This window comes from Copidosoma floridanum, unplaced genomic scaffold (genome assembly GCF_036245765.1).
Source record: "Copidosoma floridanum isolate Cflo_tuat_1 unplaced genomic scaffold, Cflo_Japanese_pri ptg000001l, whole genome shotgun sequence".
In the NCBI taxonomy this organism is placed as follows: Eukaryota; Metazoa; Arthropoda; class Insecta; order Hymenoptera; family Encyrtidae; genus Copidosoma; species Copidosoma floridanum.
In genome coordinates, this window is record NW_028321878.1 from 20,973,425 (window position 1) to 20,994,499 (window position 21,075).

Here is a 21,075-nt window from a genome sequence, read left to right on the forward strand (position 1 = left end):
ACCAGTACCAGCCTCGCAGCGAGCCCAAGTGTCTATCCTTGTCTCGCCGCGCAGGCGCAACGTACTCTCTACGGTCTGCCACACACACCACCCAACACGGCCTCACCGGTCGACCACCGCTGCCAAGCTATCTCCCAATACACTGACAGCTATCGCTCACGGACATACAGCCTACTTTCATGATATTTCTCATGTACACATTACTAAGGTGCCTTTGTAGGACCACGGGAGGGAGAGTCAAGCCGAGCTCTTAGATTGTTTGTATTATTACGGCCTCCGGGCTTTGTATCGAAATTCCACGTGTTATACTTAGTAAGTCACATACACGAGGGAAAGAGAGAGCTATCTTTGAGACTTTCGCCGTTTATTCGCGATGATAAGGGCTCTGTGACATGCTTGTACACACCTTCGCTTCGCCACGTCACAGGGTACATGTTTAATATCGATTTTCTTAAATAAACCATGTATAAAATAATGGCACAGTCGAATGAGCTGCAATTTTTGTGGATTTTTTTATGCTGTTTCAATAAACGTTCGCCGTTTGAATAATATCTGTCAAAAAACCTACGTATGATGAACGTCCTAAAGGGACATTCACTAGCATGTAATACTACCCTATTAAAGAAAGCCATACTACAGGATGGTTTTTCTTAATTTTCTATGTACAGTTATATTTTGGATATTAAATATGGACGAGGCATAAGAGTAGAGTCGTATGTTATTAGCATAGGCAGTAGAAAGTTGTTCTGAAATCACTGGGAAATTTGATAAAAGCGCACAGTCTTGTACTGGCTAGCCTTTATATTATTTTTCTTGTATTGTGCCGTAATATATTGTTTATAATCGTTAACTTATTAAATATTTAATTATTTATTGAAACCACACCCAACTGACATACGTATACTCTTTCCAATGACAATTGCACTATTTTTGCTCACAATATCGTTTCATAAAAGGTACATTTATATTTATAAATATATTACCTGCCACATAATTTTATAGATGTATAACTTTTAACTTAGGTATCTAAGCACCCACTATCCACTGTTTACTAATAAACACACTGAGAAAAGTGGTGTTAGAAAAAGTGTTACAACTATAATAAAAATCACTCTATTTTGTAGGAAAGCTGAGACATACTCGCCATATTATAAAAATTGCTATGCTATATAGTAAAACCAGATCATATGAGAATTTGCTATTCTACATGGTAATTTTTGCTTTGTTAAAAAATAAGAAAAATATATATATATATTTATTATATATATACACAGGGACTGTACATGTAACTATCAGAAAATTGAAATATGTATATATATATATATATATACGTATATTTTTTATATTATAGTGCTCTACGCCCGGCTCCTTTAATAAGGGCACTACTATGGGCACTTAGCACTTGGGAGAAGGAAGGGAAGAGGGATGGGAGGCCTCCAATTACAGGAGGGGGGTAGGGAGAAATTAGGCAATTTTTGCAGCGAGAAGGTCATATAAGCCCTCCTCGAGGAGCATTGCGTGGTGAAAAAGCACATGAGGAAAATATCCGACTGTGCCACCACGCGCTCTATATACATATATATATATAATACATCTTACTAATATATGAAGCAAAGTCACTAAAACCGTTGTAATCACTAACCACGAAAACTACTGAACCGATTTTGCTGAAATTTTGCATACCGATTCTTGAAACTTCCTAGATGGTTTTAGTATGGTTTTTATCTTGAAAAATTTAATAATAATAGCAATAAATAAGCTCAAAGTTTTTCAATACGCCAGCTTTTTACTTTAGTTCAGTAGGATCCACTAGGTGGCGTCAACATAAAATCGAAGCTACCTGCAACAGAATAAAATAAGTGTGGTTATAATAGGCCGGAGCGTCGCAGTTTTTTGTGCAATCTTCGACTGGCAGTTCAGCCAACGGGAAAGTCTCCAACGGGCAAGCGTCATGAACCAATCTCTACACTTCAGATTACCAAAGCAACTGAGTCTGTAAAAAATAGAATAGGCTTTAGACACCAACGTTTTCGACGTTATGCCAGGAGACGTTGGGAAAGAGCACTGCAACTAGCTCCAATGCTTCGGACGTTGTAATTTTTCTCCCGATCAGTCTGGGTCTTCAACAGCAGGCCAGAGAAGATCACCCTGAGGTATCCAGGCAGTCACATTTGCTGTAAACTTTAGTCAAGAAAGAGTTTACTTAATAAGCTCACTGTTTTTTTTAGGGCAATCGGACGTCAAACTACCTTGCCAACAAATATATTAGAACTTAATAAAATTAACAGAAAATAGCCTTTAGGGGTCACAAAAGTCGCAAGAGGGTGAATTGGAAGGAAAACTTCAAACGTATTTTATGAATACAATTTTACTTAGGCGTCAAGAAACTGACGCAGAAAATTTATCGAGATTGAAACAGCAGCGTCAAAATCGACAAATCAAGAATCCATTACGTGAGAGATCAGCTTTTTATTTTACCCTCACAGTAATCTCTTAAATATTTAAAGATCTAAATTCAGGTTTTTAAATAAGAAGAAAATATATTTGTATTTTTGTTGCAATAAAAAATGTAGAGATTAAGCTCCAGAACTTTGTTGCTCTGGTAATAAAGTTGTGAGATAAGAGAAAAAAAAATTTTTTTAATATATATTTTTGGGAGTTTAAAATCTTAACATCCTTAAAAAATAGCCTTTTTCGAAAATTACACGGGAGAAACTGATAATCAACTGCTCCTTATGTCCAACAATTATTTAGTGGCATAAGGAACGCACGATACTTTTTAGCATAATTATATTTTTTTTAATTTTTAAAGCTTATTATTCGACCAAATAAACTGTATGGATTGCGAACAAATATGTTTTTAGTAAGAAGATTTTTGTTCCGAGAAGTGTCAGGAATAAATGTAAGATTTCTAACTGAAAACGTTACACACTACATGTCAACACACGACGGTGTTCCAATTACTAAGTTTCGGGCAAAGCCGAGATATATGTTATATATAAGTTATATGTACATAGACATTTTTTCACAGAGTACAAATTGAAATTGATACAATATACAATATTATTATTTTAAAAAAGATCTGCAGTGACTGGGATTTGAACCTTCATCCTTCAGCTTCCGAATCAAGCTCAGCAACCACTAGACCACGGGACATTATGTCCACGCGCGTATGGATAAAGTACATGTGGGAACGTGTACTGTTTATCATACACACAATAAAGTTAAAAATCAAAGGGTTTCTTGTAGACCACAGTATTGACAACGGATAATTAGTCGATTCAATATTAATTGTCTGCACGTATCAATTTTTTAACCTTATAAATCAAAAAATTTGATTTTCTTAATATTTACATTCGTATAACCTCAAATTTGAACCACTCAATAGGTGTGTATACCTATAGACATCATAGAACATTACTTTCGAACATAGTAATTTTTACCATACTGAATAGCAATTTAGTGGAATGAGAAATTTTACTATGTCACATAACAAACCCTACTTTTGAATGTGGGACATTTTAAAACGATTAAAATAAAATTTATTATATTTTATAGCAAAAATTATACTATCACAATTTTGACTATGTTAGACATAGTAATTTTTATTATACTGTGGCATAATTTTTGTAGAGCTACTACATAATAAAAATTGTTTAAAACATGATAAAAATTATTTTAAACGTAATAATTTGCGTCATCAGGTAAGTATGTTGAAGCTTTCATACAGTCATTTTTAGTATACTTATAATACTTTTTTTAACACCACTTTTCTCAGTGCAGTAAATAAATATGTTAATAAAAAATAAGTTACGAACCACATTAAAACAAGAAGTAACCGAGAGTATCTAATATCGGGACCGCTTGTAGCAAAGTGGGTAAGGTTCATGTACAGGAGATCTTGTTAAATGTGTCAAACTTTTTTTAAAATCAGTTTAAAAATAAGAAATAAAAATTCAATAAAATTGATGGTTAAAACTCTGAATTTTTTTATTTACGCTAGCGCATAATAAGTATATACAAGTATAACTTTAAAAATAAATTAAAAATTAAAAAAAATAAAATAAATAAAAAACATTAATATTTAAGACGTATAGTGTAGATATTAACCATAAACTAATGGACATCAGCCGTAATTATATCTATAAAAAATGATAAATATAATTAATTACTTTTATTTGTCACAAGAATTCATGGAGCAGAGATGAAGTGGTTCTAATTTAACTCTTATTTGCTTAGACGAAAAGTCAAATTCGATTAGTAGAAACCAATATACTAAGAGAGAAAAACAAAGGTCTCAGGCTGCACTAATCTTTATTTTATTTCAAGATTTTATATTTTATGGCTGCGTGGGTGAGAAGTTAAATCAAAAATCACGTGATTCAACTATCTTTGTTTTAGACAAGTCAAATTGGATTGGTAAAAAATCGTATACAAGCAACGGGAGAAATCAAAGTCTCATTTATTTTCCTTCAAGATGAGTAAGGTATAATGTTTCAAAGAAAACTAGCCATGAAATGTATGAAAAAAATTACTATTTCATAAAATGATAAAAATAAAAATGGTAGAAAAATTTTATATACCTAGCAGAAATGAATAAAATAAATATAAATTAATAATTTTAAAAAATGTATACATATACCTAGCAGCAATGAGTGCTTAAGAAATTAGCAGTAACATAAAATAATGATTCATATAAATAGTGTGTGCAACCCTACGTTGTATGTTATCCATTTGAATAATTCGGAATTTTGATCTTTCGTATTTTTTAAATTGTTTATTATGATCTGTTCTGAATCATCACTTTTTTTAATATTCTAAATTGTGAACCATTCTTTATGATTGATTTACTTAAAAGTAAGTTTGTGTACTTAAATTTTTATAACTTATAACTATAAGATTTAAAATTCCTTTTTTTTTTCGAAAAAAAAAACGGAATTTCTTTGATTGCACTTACCGTAAAAATTTTTTTTCTTAAATACAAACCTTCTAAGAATAAGTATTGTGAATGAAAAATTTCAAAATTATAGCATTTCTGTCAAAATAGTTGTTTAAATAATAATTTTTTTGACTTCAACAATTCATTAAATATATATTATGATAGTATATTTTTTTAAATATACATATAAAAATAAAGATTATCTTATATAAAGTGTTCTGACACTTGACATTTCTATAAAATTTTCATCTTTATTATACAATTCTAAAAAATGACCGGTTTGAAGTTATAACTTTTCGGAAAAAAGACACCCACCCCAAAAAAATCCATGTAAAATAAACATATCATTGTTAATGATTTGCTAGTATATATCAGTGCCCTCCGGTGAATTTGGAAATTCAAAGTGATCAGTGATCCGTTGGGGGCGAAATGTAAGAAAATAAATAAATACAAGTAAAGTGTATTTAAATTTTCCTGCGTTGATTTATTGATGCGCAACGTTTCGCTGACAATACACGATTTGTACCTGCGCCTCATGAGGCTGACGCATATTGTCAGCGAAACGTTGCGCATCAATAAATCAACGCAGGAAAATTTAAATACACTTTACTTGTATTTATTTATTTTCTTACATTTCGCCCCCAACGGATCACTGATCACTTTGAATTTCCATATCATTGTTAGTCAAATTTTCCAGCCATTAAAAAATGCTCTCCTTAAGAGGGAGGCACTATATACTTTGCGTAGGGCAGCAAAAGGCATAATCCGGCCCTGCTCATAGGCAGTGAAATTGTTTACTTTTTTTGGTGATTATAAGATTGAATCTTTTTATAGAACATAAAAAAGCAACTCATAACAGCATATAACAAATTCTTTAGTATTTCAAAGTATATTGGAATTCAACGTCTTGCAAAAATTATGTAAAATGTAGTGTAAAAAGACTTACTAATACACAAGCTTACTTTTCAAAATCGTTTCTAAAGTTTTTGTATTGAACATAAAAACCGGAAAATTTCAAATCAAACAATAAAACATAAATTTGTTTAGAACCTGGATAAACTGAGAGACATTCATAAATCTTTCCATTAATTTCTATAGTAAAATATTAGAGTACAATTGAGTTTGATATAACTATAGCTTGTTTTTGGGATGTTCGTTTTGGTGGAGCACGACCATCACTGGAAAATGTATTAAAACTAAAAATATGTCCTTATCCTTCAACCAAAGAAATGCTTATTTCTTATTTTTTCCATTATTAGAAGCGAGAGTGTCCAACTTTTTTGTGTTACATATTTTATCCATTTCTCATAAAAAATTATTTTGTTAGCCTACGCGTCGTTGCTAAACATTACTGATCAACTAAAGCAAAATATGATTTCTATGACCTTATTTATGATGGTGGTATGCTCTTAAATGTGACAGAATATTGTAATATCAAATGAATGTTTTAACCAAGTATTAAATAATTGAAATAACTTATAATAATGATAGTATTAAAAAGATGTATTCACTTTTTCATTGTTCCAAAAATATAATTTCAAATAACCTTAAAAGTTGAAAACATTTTATATTTTTTTATCTAATAGATACGTTAAAAAAAAAAATCAAAAAGGAGGTTGCAAAAACTTCAAGCCCTCGTGAGTCTTTAGTAGACATATTTTGAAGAAAAGTAAAAATAAGTTAATATGTGAAATGTCGAGATGTTATGATAAGTACAAAAATTAAATGCAAAAAGAATTGTGATAGACAAGTTTTTTGACTGCCTCTTAACTTGCCGTGGTACTTCTACATAATTCGTTAAAAAAATTTTGTAATAAATAAAAGTAATAATTGCGATGAATCATAAAAGTTCGTTAAGTTAAACATATAGTGTCTCAAATTATCATAATTCACATACGATACCTTTAAAAAATATTTAGGTAACAAAACCTGAATGGTAGTATTTTATATTGAACCGAAAAAATAACGTATTCAAACAACTCCCAAGCTCCATCCCTCTGCGAGCTCAGCTGTTGACACACGTACTTAGTGTACACGAGCCAGAGCTTATGTACGCTGCTGACCAGACCGTATGATGTTTTTTCGCTGTATCGATATAGCATCTAGATGAGTTCGTCAAACATTTACCAATTGTATTGATTTGTTACAAGTTAAAGTTCATACAAAAAAACTTTTTTTGCTTAATTGCATTAGATAATCAAATAATCGGATTCGGTACTAAAAATAACTTCAAGAGTAACGGAGCAATAATCTTTAAGTTCTATGTCAAACCAGTGTATGAACAATAATTTAAAACCAATTCACATCGTTTCCTCAAACATATGACTCGGAACCCTTTTAAATACACCTAATTAGCTAAAAGTCTATAGTACATCTGGACTTGAGAATCGAGAAGTTTGCCAAAAGCTGTTTGTCGAATGCAGAAAACGGAAATCGATACAGCGAATTGTTCCGCAAAGTGGACGATTGAAACACTTTCTCATTATTGCAGTCTACTTACTATACGGGACAAAATGTAATACTGACAGAATAATGAGTGATGTGTCCCTATTTATCGTGCGTACAATGTCTACTATTATGAGTAGATCGATCAACTTTTTGTTCCTATGTCACAATGTATAGGAAAAAAATATCGATGAAACGTTATTACAGTGACTTGATACATCACTTATGGCATTTACTTCAGTTCCCGATTATATTCATACATGATATAAACATTATAGAAATTACGCGAAGAACAAGAATTATGATAACCTTATAACCTACACAACACATTCCCCACTTACATTAATACTTATAATTGAGTAGTGCGGTAATATTAAAAGCTAATCTGCAATAGTGAAGCACATAAACGTTAATTGAATATGGTCTTAGAATGAAATTTTGTCATGGTTTTTTTTATTATTAATTTCTCCATTAACATGAAAGTCGCTATCAAAATTCATTTTACTTAGTAGACAAAGCCATTATAAATTAGAACAAGCAGAAGGGTTACATCAAAGTTGAATGAATAAGCTTTTTTCCAAACAGAGCTTTCAAATGAAAAGTGCGATAAAGTGTTGAAAGATAAGTGTTCGAGTGGATGAACTTTTTATTGGCACAAAGGTAATTTGGCTTGCGATAAACGTATATTACATAAATGGAATAAATGCAAGAGTGTGATAAAAATATTCCTTCCGTTCAAACACTATCGATTTCCCTTGTTATGATTATTCACAACAAACCCACCGGCTGATTGCTTATGGAAACATTCCTCGGCTGTGCTCCCATTTCTCCGAACAAAAATATAACAGAAAGCGCCCAAATTGGGCTACGCTATGTATTTATGCAAAATGCAGATTTTCGTAGAAACATTCTGTTTACTTTCTGAAAAATTTTAACAAAGAAGGATATTTTCCTTGAATTTCAATCCAATAATTTCAATGATGATGATACATTGATTCCTACTCAGCCTACGAAATAACCGAGGTTACTTACTTTATTATGTACCTCAATACGAATGTATATTTGTCATTCTACCGAAAACGGTGTATTTCGTGTCCCAGTCGATTACAACGTCGTGTACTTAAAGAGATATCAGTCTGAAAACTTTTTTAAGTAATGAAACGATATTTTTTGCTGATGCTACAATAGAATTAAAAACATCTTATATTCCATTAGTTTTGGATGCAAAAAATGGGCAAAATTACCATTACGAGCTCATGTCTCACTCGTAAATTTGCAGTTTTTACGACGCCTGGGATCAAAATACGGATTTTTCAATTTGTCTATGGCATAATTTTTTCGGTTTCCGTAAAATGATCCATACACATATTTCCATTTTTTTAAGTTTTATTGGTAATATATCAAAATAAAATTGTAATAGTACTATTTTACATTGATATCGCCTACTCTAAAAATTAGTGATAAGGTTTAAAATATTAAAAGCATCTGAAAGACAACAACAAAAAAATCTTACCGTTTTCCTTAATACAGTAAAAAAGATAATTTCTAGTTACATTACTCATAACTTTGTTACGTAAATAATAATTTAAAGTCATAAGTGCTATGATATATTATAATTATACAAAAAATTTGGGTCCCATTTTACAGCTGATTCTAAGTTCATCATTAAACTGAGTATTTTTGCAATTGGGCTAAAGTAGGGGTTAATGAGGGTATTGATACGTTTTTTTTTAGTGGTTAGCTTTAAGGACGTTCAACACACATAGTGTTTTATGTACGATCTTTCTAAAATTTCCACAGGATGCTCGTAATGATGTTAGAAAATCACACGTAGAATTCGAGACTGTTTCTCAACATTATTTTTTAGATATTACATGTTTAAAAAACTTTAATTTAACACGTAACCTTATGGAAGAGTCACAAAAATGTAGTTCATGAGAAAATGGTTAGTAGAATTCGTCCAATTTTTTTTCATGACGCAATACCATAACACTATTATTATATTTAACTTTCAGAAAGATTGACAAGTTGTTTTTGCAATTAAATAAAAAGAAACAGTGTAAGACGCCTATATATAGAGGTATAAAAATGCATTCAAAGCAGTTTGCAGTTTCCGGCGCTGTCGCATGCTTGCCCCCCCCCCTCACTGCACTCACTACATTTCCCCTCTAATTATAATGAACGTCCTTAAACGTTCATCTAAGTAATTCAGTTCGTCAAATCGTTGTCATTTTTTTTTTAATAATGTTGGTCTCAAAAACTACTAAATTCCACTCTTATAAATGTATAAACTCATGATAAAAGTTCAGTTGCCAATGCTGGTACTATTGCGGGTCGGTGTGTATTATTGTGGTCGATTTCAATGCTTAATCAACGGGGTATCCGCAATAATACCATCGTAGTGTTGCAGGTTATAATGTATGTGTACCAGTTACATGCTGATGTGATACTTTGTTATGCAAATGTAAAATTTTGAACGGAACTCAAATTTGATTCATTAGATACTTTAAAACTTAATTAAATGATTTCAAGTATTTACTCCCCATAACTGATCTGATCAATTACAATACACGCATTATTTGAGAGTTTCGCTATAACTGAAGCAAGTGCAGCAATACCCTCACTTACCCCCATACATTTTTTTGTATGCCAAATTGACTCGTTTTTGATAGCAGACAAGTGGCGTGCTAGATTTAAGAAGGCTTTTTACCGAAACAAAAGTTGGACCACATTGCTCCAACTTACATATACTTGTATATTGTAAGTATAGAGTAGGTCAATGCGAATGTATACTCAACGTGTTTCAGTGTAGTTTAATGAGTAAAATTTTGCGAAAAAGATTATCGAAGTTTGCATTTTGTCTTATGGTAGATTTCTTTTACCAGTTTTTTACCAAAAGTAAATGTTTTCCTAACAAGATGATGAGCCTGTTTAACAAAAAAACTTCATGATCGTAGGTTGGGTGGTTATCTTTCCGATCAAATACGTGTTACTATAACTGTATAAAAAATTTTAAAGTTAAAAATAAATATGCAGCTCGCTGACATGACGAGCATCATCGTCGTCTACTGACGGCTCTTCGTTTCACTCAGCGTGACACGTTTCTACATGATTGCTTCTAGAATTTTTTTGTATACTAGATATTAATATCTGAAATGTATACGAGTTCTATAGGCAATTATAGGTCACCTATGGCATATTCCTGAGTTCTTATAAATCGATAAACCGATAATTTTTTGAGCACCAGTGAGTTGAGCCATTATATACCGAATATAATTACAAGGTACTTGTGTAATTTTGTACACAGCACTTTGAAAGATTTTTTTTGTATTAAAAAAAATATCAAATGGCCCCTTAATAATTTTATTATATATTCTGAGGGCGTCTGAAAGGGAGGTAATGTATTGATGAGCCTTATTTGAGCTTTTAAGGGTTGCATTTTGCGAGAGAAAATCAAACTACTGAGCACGCTATATTGACTGTACAGGAAGGAATGTAACTATTTTAATAAAAATTTATGAATCGTATCCGTACCACAATGGGAACTTACTTCATAACTTTTATTTCATAGAAATTACTTGAACAAGTGAATCAAGTGATGCATTGAGAATTTCATCTTAGAAAAAAATGTGTTATCAAATAACTTTGTTATGTTTCCTTTTGGAGTGTTTTTATGTATAAAATATTTTTCCTTCTCTTATCATCAACGTTTTTATTTACCAATCGTACTACTAGTACCATTTCCAATTTATCCAAACGTAAGATCCTTGTTGGAAACCAAAATGCTCGCAACTTGTCTCAAATCGACACCAATAGCACCGAGTACTGTTTTGGCTTTTGCAAACAATAAAACAGGGAAGTGGTAGCGGTCATATCAAACAATATACTGTTCTGAAAGCTTAATAAAATCGGCTTATGTAATGGCAATACGTGTATGTTTCAATGGCTCTCAAACCATCGCAACGTATTATAGGGTGTACTTGATATAGTGCTAACTTTTAAAAGAATCCAATGTGCACGCAATAAAAGATGTTTGTCGCTTTTCCCCCTTTACATCACAAGAATTTTAAAAACCAACTGTTTCATGACTGAATGCAAAAAGTCCAAGCTGCAATTCATTTTTTTTTTTGCTTTTTTAAAGTATCTACGAAAGTTAACGAATGGTCACACATCTATTTGAAAAGCACAATGAAAAATTTTATTTTCATGTAAAAATTATGTTACATTTTGAAAGCTGGAAGTGATACAAGAGCACGATGGGTCAACCGAATGGGCAAAGCCGGGAGTAAATAAATAGATCCGGAGCAGTATCCTAAAAGAGAAGAAACTTTTTTCATACCTGGCTACTTTAATTTTCAGATTGTTCCGAGCAAAGTGACGCGTTGACGCAACCAATAAATGAAACCATGGTATGGATACGGGTATCATAGCTAGTAGAACAGAGGCTAACATATGAAGGCTCTATCAGTATCGTTAAAGCTTCTGTCAAGCCAACATGAGAAGGGTCTCGGTCGCGTGCGCTGTAGATACATCTCTTTCCATCGAGATATGTCGGACGATCGACTTTTCATGAGCCGAATGAAAGCTCCGCTCTCTTCTTTTTGGGACAAACAAGTTGAGACTCGACAAATAAAAAAGAGCGAAAAAGAAAAAACGAGTCGTACACTGTAAGTGAACAGATATATATATATACACTAAAGGATCAAAGGGCCATTTGTCACATTTTTTTTCTTCTTGTTTTAACCTTTGTTGATTGATACACCAAATAATGTGTACACTACTAACGTTCGAAGGTTAATTGGCCATCAAAATCAGAGCAAACGAATCATTTACTTCTTTAGTGGATATTTTTTTGCTGTACATTAGGGTTGGAGAATTATTTTATGTCGTAGCTATGATGTATTATTATCGTGATGAAGAAAATACTATACCTAATGGTGTAAGTCAATAGAAGGCAAAATACTTCTCTTATATTTTACTACTACTGTTAAAATTCATATAGAATTCATATAGAATAATATCACCCAAAATATTAGCTGCATTTATTTTGTAAATCTTTAACTTCATATACAACAAAATTTCTGGCTAATGGCATAAACAGTGATAATGCAACTTTTTTCAACTGTACCGAGAACAAGGCCATAATTTTATTTATTTTCATCCTCATAGAAATAATTAAAATTAGAATGAGATATTTCAACGTTTGTGATTTAGTTAACATAAAAAAAAAAAAAAAAAAAATTATTTTACTAGATATACCTTGAAACACAAGATGAAAAAGGCAATATACGATAAATTCGAATTTCGTATGTTGTAGGATCCAGTTGTCAACTCAAGTATAACCCAACATAATAAAATAAACAGTATGTGGTAGCATTATATTGTTCGTTTGCATCGATTAAAGATTCAAAGAGAAACCAAGGCCAAAAATTAGGGCACCTTTCTTTTTTTCTTCGACAAAAATTGAATGAGAAAGCTTAAATGACCACGTTTGTAAACAAATAATATATTTTTTCTGCTTCCACTGATTTAGCTTTTGCCGATCTTCTGTTCCTCGTGGTACCTGTGTGCACAACATTATCTGGCCCTGATCAAGTCCTAACTACGCAATAGCTGATCCAGTCCAGATAAGGAACTGTCTGATCATGTAACTTTATAAGTTTTAGTTTGCTAAGTTAGTATACGTAGCTATACAGTTTTCCAAGACATAAACTAATTCCACATTTATACTATATATTCAAGGAAATTGCTACATTTCAAACATGACGGGTATTAACTCTCAATTAGCTGTAAGAACTAACAAATATTTGAAAAATTTTCTCTGTTTCTATGTTGATTGCTTTAAGCCAAAAAAAGTCACGTTGAACCGTCAATAGAAACATAATATCTTACACTGTTCATAGGTTATTTTGCATATTTACATAATTTTCAAGAAATATTTCGTATATTGATATTAAAATATCCACAAAAAGTTATGCAACTAACACAAATAATTTTATCTTGTTAAATCGTAGTTTGTAGTTCGTTTCAAAATTTTAATTAACTTGAAACCTCCGATTCTTAAAGTTCTACGTAATTGATGCTTTCATTTTTTGAATTTCCATGATGCTGGCTACTTAACAATTTATTATTTTTATGGAAGGTTCGTACATCAAAATGTAAGTGTGTTTCCTAAGTATGAAAGTAAAATAATTCGTATATTATTTTGAAAAAAATGTTTGTAACTAAGTGAAAAACTTTTAAAATGCTGTAGAATTTTAAGTTTTTCCAAGTTTTCAAAGAAAAACCTCTTCCATTGTCACTAAAATATTCAAAAAGTATAAGAGGGAGTGATCATTTTGATATTGCAGTAATAAATTCTAGCCTCAATCTGTAAGAATTGACAGATGAGGACGTATCTTCATTCTTTCACGTCTTGCTTGCCTTTTTTCCATCTTTTATGTGTTGGTTACAGGGTCGTACACAAGATTTATTTAAAGGAATTGAATATGCGTATATTGTATAGGAGCTTTGACCCCTAGCTGGCTCCACTTGTCAAACAATAAATAGTATTTTATTGCACACTTCAAATTTATTGATGAAGCATTGATAAAGCCATTTGCATAACCGATGTGATTTTACGCTATGACAGTTTTGTTATAACAGTTATTGGATCAGTTTTTTTTTTAAGAATTATTTCTAAAAAGTTTTTTTTAGTTTATAACGCATCATTTAAACCATTCTTTGATACGAAAAAGTGGTCTGTAAGATAAACAGAAAATGTAAAATACTTTGGGCCTGATGAGGTTGCACCTAGAGACCATATTAATAAAATATTGTAACATACATGATAAGTATCTATCTCTAATCGAGCACATGTATTCGTCTCTCTTTCTATTTTTCAAATTGATTTTTTTGTTGCTTTCTATTTCTTAGTATTTGCATACATGCTCTTTTCTTGTTTTATTATTATTTTTTATTTCAACGATTAGCTGTAATTAGCTTTTATTTTTCCTTCGTTAATAAGCCTTTGTTGTTCTTTTTAATCTTCTAACCTTTTTTGATACTTTGTCTTTCTATTGCAGCATCTTATAATTAGCGAACTTGTTTTAACGTGTGAACTTCTATTTATAATTTTCCAAATTTATGAAGCTGTTTATGTAGGTCTGTTTTTATATGTCTATCTTTATATTTCTTATTTCAAATCTCAAAACATTTCATTAACGTTAGCTTATTATTCATTTTCGTTTCTGAATCTCCATATGCCAGTCTCTCTAAATTGGTTTTTGTTTTCCTATACATGTCTTCATTTCTGCGTCTCTGCATTTTCATTCTAATTTTTTTATGAAACCTTTGTGTTTTAGTAAAAATTTTTTATCGATTCCTATACTTTCTTTAGCTGTATTTCGATCTCTACACCTCGCTCTACACATCGGCCTCCATGTGCCAAGTAAATATATATGCCTCCGTGGCCAAGTTAATTCAATAGATGGGAATACATAAACGTAAACGAATATAGATAGCTGTACATACATATCTCTCTGATTGTGAGTAATCCACATACCAGCTCTCATTGTTTCTTTACGTTCTGAATTATGCAAAGTAAAAACCTTCTTTCACATATTTTTTACTAACTATTCCATTTATTACATTCTAGAATTAATTTACGTAGGACCTAAAGCACATTTATTATAAATATGTTGGTAGTAAAAATATGTCATCCGTTGAAAAAAAAGTACGAAAGCCGTAGTTTTCATACTTGTAATTTTTTCAGTTATAAAAATAACTATTTATCCGGAGGCTAGCTATAATTCTGTGTGCACTAAGAGGCCCATGGATAAACCAAAATTATTCTGTCGGATTTTTTTTGTGCAGAAACCGGTTTGCCTTGTTAAAAATGTCTCAGAGTGGTAAAATTTATTTTAAACTTATTTGTTTCAACAAATACCATAATCTAAAATATTTTTTCAGATAACTTATCTTATTTTTAAAAAAGTCTATAGTAATTTTTTTACATGATGCTTCTAAAAAAACTTTCTCAATGAATATGTTTTGCCAACGAGTTCTTTCACACTTTTTAATAATATTTTTTAAGTGCAAAAAATTACTATTCAGGACAATCATAAGCTTTCAAGTGTTTGTTTTAATACACTGGACAAAAAATGGTCACATGTCCACCAAGTACACACGTTATTATTTCTTAAGCAGGGTTAACTAATTTGTATGTTTGAATTGCAGTACAGTGACTGTGTTAAGAAAATGTAATAATATTTAAGGATAACAATGTTACTTTTGCGAAAAAGTGACTGAATTATTTCAAGTTCGAAAGAATGTTTGATTCTGAAAAAAAAATTATCATACTTATGTACGCTTTAGTCATCTTTTAATATTATAACACATTGAAAGTTTGTACCCTATATTATGTAACCCCAGCCAGTGAGTAGTCTCAAATCTCTTGTTAGCCACCCTTATCTTTGATGCAAATGACAATACATACGAGATCCAAATCATTCTTCCCTTTATCTTTGTAAGTATGCATTGTACTTTTGACATACTCTGCGTAGAAACTACCTCCCAAGTTGAAGGTAATATAAAACCTGGCGAGTGGCAGTAAAATATCCTCTTATAAAAAGTGAATGCTTTTCATCCAGAAAATAATATGACCCTTTTACCTCTGAAAATATAAAGAAAAGTAGTACTTTCGTTGGATGTAAGAAAAAAGTTTTTACTTTCAACGCAAAAAATTTGTCACTACGTCATTTACATTAAATAATTTATATTTTTAGTTATCCGCATATACTCATGTATAAGTCCAGCCATACTGGCAGTACCAACATCATTCTCAGAATAAGTTACCCTATACGTCACATCTCGATGCAGACATAATCGTCAATTGTTCTCGTATTAAATTTTGTTTTCTAGAAAAAAAACTTCCATGATTAGAAAATAAGTTTGTACGTTCAAAAATAACTTGTATGGCTTTAGAAAAGTCAGTTAAGCTCTTGTGAATATAGCTCTAAACGTTAAATTATCCGACAAAAATATTTGAAATTCTATGATGTCTTTCATACAGTATACAATGTATAACTTATACATAACAAATTTTGTACTCATAGTTGTTTATTTACATAAAGGTTATTAAAAAAAAAAGTTGCATAGGTAAAATGTAGTATGGTTGTTTGTTAAAATGACAAAAATTATAGAAACAACGGAAGAGGAATTTGGTACTTCTTTTTGTGAGTGTAATATATACTGCTTACGAATTGAACTGTAAAATATACAAATGTTTATATGATATTATAAAAAAGTGTCAATAACGAAGAACGTGCAAAGTGTGTTTAATATAACTATGGTTATTTGATAATCTTCTATTTAATGCGAGTAATTGAATTTATCGACATTTTCCATCCATTACGAGATTGCCAAGGTAACTCGTTTTATTTAGTTACAACTACAATTTTTTATTTCGATAAAGTTTTGCTCACGAATAATGTTACAAATAATGAAATAATTAAAAAATAGGGAAATAATCATAGAAAATTTTTTTTCATCTGTTAGTGATAAACAGTATTGATAAATTTATTTTTAAACTTTTTTTACAAAAATTAAATCATAACACTTAAAATTATGAGCTTTTTACTTCTCATAAACTGACAATTCACTACCGTAACTAGACTGTTCATTTTATTATATTAAAAAAACAAATATATACCATTTTGAAAGATTTGTATCCATATTTGTACGGAAAAAAACAAAAAACATTTGAAGCAAACAACGAAACTGAACATTGATATTGTTCAAATAAATGAAATTTGACTGCACTACTAAAAATGACTTCGTTAAAATAATAGTTCGTATGTTAATCTTTCAGCATTGTACATAGCAAATGCATTCTGGAAAACTAATGTCCAAACAAATATTTTTTATGCAGAATCTTAAAAGTGTTAGAATATTTTTTGATTTATTTAAAGCACGTTAGTTTAATCTGTAAGTTTTTAGCTGCCCACTACGACAAACTAAAAATGAGTTTTTCTTTTACTTTAAATAATTGTGTTTGCAAATTTGGGAACGAGGTAAATGGCTATAATAGCCAATATTGTTAAAATTCAATTGTTTCCGAATCGATTTTTCATTTCAGTTCAACAATTTAGGATTTTTTCTTTTGCAACAATAAAAAAAAGGAGAAATATTTCGTTCATCTAGATAACTGAAAAATTGTACCGCGTTGCAGTCAAGTTTATTAATTAAATTTCAGTGTTTATTAAATATTGAATTAACTCGTAATGGAATAGTTTAACTGACAACTAATAGAAATTATTGTTTTTTGATATCACAAAAAGAAACATTTTCAATTTAAACGAATTACAGAAGATACCCTCAACTCGAAACCTTACTAAGATCCACACATAACACGACATACATAGACATACAATCATTACTAATCCATTAACTCACCAGCTCGAAACATATATCGAGCTTAAAGCTGACAGTAAACTCGACGACTTAGGAAAACTAAGTTCTCAACTCTCACGAAATTCCACCCATCACAGCTATGACATGAAGCTTTTATTCCATATTTATTTGTCTTTCATGTAAAAAGAAGTTACTTTTATCGAAAAAATTCATTATTGGCTCATTCATGATGAAAATAAGGTTTAAAAATTTTAAAATTTGAATTGAGATGTATCTGGATACATATTGAAATACACTTTTGGAATTTTTCAATTGTAAGATGTCATTGGAAAAGAAGTGAGTTGGAAGAAACGTTTAAAAAGCGCCAAATGTACTGAAAAGAAGAACGATTACGGCTGCCGATAAACCACATGGGAATCAAGCGCAAACTGAGAGCGTTGGCGAGGAGCGCCAAAGATCCTGAGAGGCAGACTATAGTATACGGCGCACGAAAGCTTTCGACAACGCGATTCTGACACGCAGGCGTATGGCCGAGCAGTCGAACATCGACGCGCGCGACGCGGTACTTATATATTTCTTCGATGATGCTGGTCACGTATCTATTTCGGTGCATTTTAAGCTGTAGGTGTGGGTGGGAACGGGCTCTGATATTCTGATAGCCAACTTGTTCATCGACACGTGCGGAACAATTACCCATCCCTCTTGGCTGATATACTTATATTCTTCATTGTTCATTCCTTTTTTTTAAAGTTACACCGAAACTAGAATTAAAAAATTCAGGTACGACAAACATTTTTAAGAAAGTCTTATATTAAAGGTCTTTAGAAAATTTGTAAAACCCTTTGAACTATCAAAATACCCACCGTACATTTTAATTTTAAGTTTTGTTAATGCAAGTTCGTTTAACAAATTTGTCCATACTTCCTTAAATGATTCAGCAATATGGCTTGGCTTCCCACAATAGTTGTATTAGAAAATTAGCTGTATTTGTTAATTTCGTTCCAGCAGCTCAAAGTGACTGATTAGCTTTGATCAACTTGTCAACGCATTTCCAAAGATATTAACACGGTCAAATTGATTTTAACTCAATTGAGGATTAAATACATAAGTTTAACAGTGATCTGAGATCGCCACTATGATACCTATACTTTTATTTTCCCTTTGGTGGACTAGCATGAAATTATTGATAATTTTTGTGGCAGCAATTGAATCTCATTTTTGTCACTTATTGAAAAATAAAGATAATATAAGTGTCGTGAAATGCAGTAAAAAAATGTATCCAATGCGAAATCTTCACAAAAATAGCTTTTATACTGATTTCAAATTTTATCACCTTTTATATTCTCTGATATTAAAAAATTTTTTTAAATGTGAGTCATGCTTCAAATTTTTGAATAATGTAAATGAATGTTTTTAACAATTATAATTATTTTCGAGTATTATAATCTTCTTTTGTTGTGATATTATCAACTGGTTTTTGAAAATTTGTCATTCAAAGGTATTAAAATTTAAAAATAAAGTGTTTTATGATATAAATAATAATTTTTACGTAAATTAAGAAATGTAAATTTATTTTCAAATACAAATAAAGTTATGTAAAATTTAGTAAAGTATTGAAATAATTTTTTCCAAACAGGACATTTTAAACAAATATTTTACGACTAGCCTTTGAAATTACCATGTAGGTTGTTGATATTCCGTTAACTAGATCCAAACATAAAAAAATTGGAGAACTGTTCGCTAAAAATGCTTATAATTTTTTAAATCTATTTTCAAACATACTTCTCCCATCACTATCCCATAGCTGATTTTTTGAAAGATTGAAAGAAATATTCAAACTAACTTTATTGTAAGCGACCAAAAATTTTTTTTACGTCTTACACTGTAGTTTCTTTAGTTAACAAATTAGACCGTTGTACTTGACACATGTACGTTATTGTAGTACGTATACGCTACAATAATGTACATGTATTAAACATGCAATTTTGCAGCAAATGGTTGCATAGAACTCAAAACCATAGCAAGTGTAAAGGACATAAGCAGGTCTTGGATGCTAATACGTGCGCTTTAAGTGTAAAGAGAAAAGGCGGAGAAAACGTCTCGAAAAGCGCGTAGCTCTTGTTCGCGGCACGAGATAATTTGAGCTCGTGGCCATATAGCTGCCACGGAGAGAACCAACAAGGTACTATTCTATGGTCCTCAAACCTAACAATTGTTTGATTACTTTTTCATGTTATATTTCCTCAAACAAAAGCGATAATAGTCTGAAATTCACACGAAAATCAGCAAAGTCAGTAACTTGGCAATAATACGACCAACATGCACTGTTTACCTAGTACTCTACAGCACAATCTCTATTACGCCATCTGTTAATTGGTATAGTGCAGCTACAATATTTGAGTAATTCTCTTTCGCCTGATCATCCCGTGCTCATCACGGAATTTTTCTGGTAGCGTACAGGCGGTATAATCGTGTATGGGATTCTGTTAATGCATATATATATGCATTAACAGTGTCTATAGACATATATGTGCGTACCTGTGTGTTGCAGCAGATATACTTAATAAAGCAGCAGTAGTATATCTATACATAGGCAGTTGGGCACACGCACATACATGTATAACACACTATGCACTCACATGCAACAAAGGTATCGTACTATACTACTATAGCATGCATGCTGTTCTCATGTTTATATACCTTGTGTATACCTATAGCTAAACCAGAATCGTTCGTCAAGTAAACCAGAATTATTCCGTGACACACCTCGGAGTATCAGGCGAAAGAGTCCCTTGCTTATTTGGATGTCTCACAAGCAAATTGTGGCCAAAACATCAGCAATAATACTGTAAGAAATGTGGACTTTTTGTATTGCTGTTAGCTCGGCGAATATACTATGAAAACATCCGGTGTTAATTTAAAAATTTTGTAGAATTACTCTGTGTACAAGTCATCCTAGAATAATACCTTGTTTGTTCTCTCCGTTTAGGATTGCAAGAGGGCGAGTCGGAAGAAGAACTTCAAATGCTCCAAACGTTTACAATTTCAGGCATCGAGAAACTGAGGCAGAACATTTATTGAGATTATACAACAGCAGCGGCAAAATCGACGAATAAATAACCATGCAAGTGACAGATCCGCTTTCTATTACAACCCTGACATTGATTACTTGAATCTTCCAGCAATTTAAATTGGTGGAATGGTTTGTATTTGCATTCATTGTGGCGCTAAAAAATGTAGAGATAAAGCTCCAGGGCTTCATTATTCTGGTGGTAAAGTTTCTCTTGATTCATTGGAAA